This window comes from Mus caroli, chromosome 19 (genome assembly GCF_900094665.2).
Source record: "Mus caroli chromosome 19, CAROLI_EIJ_v1.1, whole genome shotgun sequence".
Taxonomy (NCBI): Eukaryota; Metazoa; Chordata; class Mammalia; order Rodentia; family Muridae; genus Mus; species Mus caroli.
The window spans coordinates 43,703,076-43,704,751 of record NC_034588.1 but is presented as its reverse complement, the minus strand read 5'-3'; positions in this window follow the sequence as shown (position 1 = coordinate 43,704,751).

The following is a 1,676-nucleotide window of genomic DNA, read 5'->3' as shown; positions in this document are numbered from 1 at the left end:
AAAAAAAAAAAAAAAAAAAAAAAGGAAAAGAAAAGAAGAGAAAAGAAAAGACCAAACAGATAAATAAATGTCTTAAGATGCAGACCGAGAGCTGGAAGAATTGGCTCAGTGGGTAAAGTGCTTTCTACACAAGTAGGAGGACCCAAATTTGGATCCTGAACACCCAAGGGTGGGGGCGGGGGTGGTGGTGGAGAGAAGCCAGGTATGTATCATGTATCGGCAGGGAGATCGCTGGCTGGCTAATGTAGCTGCATAAAAAAAAAAAAAAAAAATCAAGAGGGAAGACTAAGGGAAAACGTGTCACGGACCTCTGGCCTCCACGCATGCATGCATGGGCGCACACATGCTGCATGCATCTGAGGATGTAAGAGCCTTGGGTGTCCTGGGGATCACTACTCTCTCTGCCAGCAGGCTTTCCCTCCATCACTCGAACTCATGTTTTGCCCTGTTGTTAGCAGGTTGCTGTCTCTTGCTCCTGTCTCTTCTCTGCTTATGTTTCTGAATGTTGTCCATGTTACCTCCTGCTCTGATTTTTCTTTTTTTTTTTTTAAAGATTTATTTATGTACTCTATCTGCATGTACACCTGTGTGCCAGAAGAGGGCACCGGATCCCATTACAGATGGTTGTTAGCCACCATGTGGTTGCTGGGAATTGAACTTGGGACCAGGCAGTGCTTTTAACCACTGAGCCATTTCTCCAGCCCCACTCTTGCTCCAATTACTTAATCATTGATCTAATTTCTATAAGATCCTCTGTTTTTGTTGTTTTCAAGACAGCATTTCATGTAAGACGGGCTAGCTTTGAACCTGCCTCATAGCTGAGGATTATTTTGAACCTTTGGATCTTCCTGCCATTACCTCCCAAGGGCTGGGATTATAGTGTGCTCCACTATTCCTAGGTGGGATTATAGGCATGCTCCATTATCCCTGGTTTACACTGATTTAACACAATGCCTCATGTATTTCATGCAAGCACTCTTTGTTTGTTTTTCGAGACAGGGTTTCTCTCTGTAGCCCTGGCTGTCCTAGAACTCACTTTGTAGACCAGGCTGGCCTCGAACTCAGAAATCAGCCTGCCTCTGCCTCCTGAGTGCTGGGATTAAAGGTGTGTGCCACCACGCCCAGCATACCACGCAAGCACTCTTAAAGACAAATTTGTGTGTGTGTGTGTGTGTTTGTGTGCATGTCCAAAAGGCAACACTGGGTGTTATCCATCAATATCCACCTTTTTGTTGGAGGCAGCATCTCCCAATGGTTTGGAGCTCACTAAGTAGTTTGGTTGGCTAGCTAGTGGTCCCCCAGGGATTTATACCAGACTCAGTCCCCCAAATCCAGGGCTCACAAGTGTACATTGCATAGTCTGGGCAGTTAAAAATGGTTGCAATTCCCTGGTACTATTTATCAGCTTCTCAGTCATCCAGGGCTTCTCCTCATGAAACAGGGTTTCTGTTTTTATCCCTGGCTGTCCTGGAACTCACTTTATAGACCAGGCTGGCCTCAATCTCAGAAATACACCCACCTCTGCCTCTGGAATGCTGGCACTAAAGGTGTGTGCCATCAATGCCCAGCTTCTTATTTTATTTTTTTTGGTTTTTTGAGACAGGGTTTCTCTGTGTAGCCCTGGCTGTCCTGGAACTCACTCTGTAGACCAGGCTGGCCTCGAACTCAGAAATCCG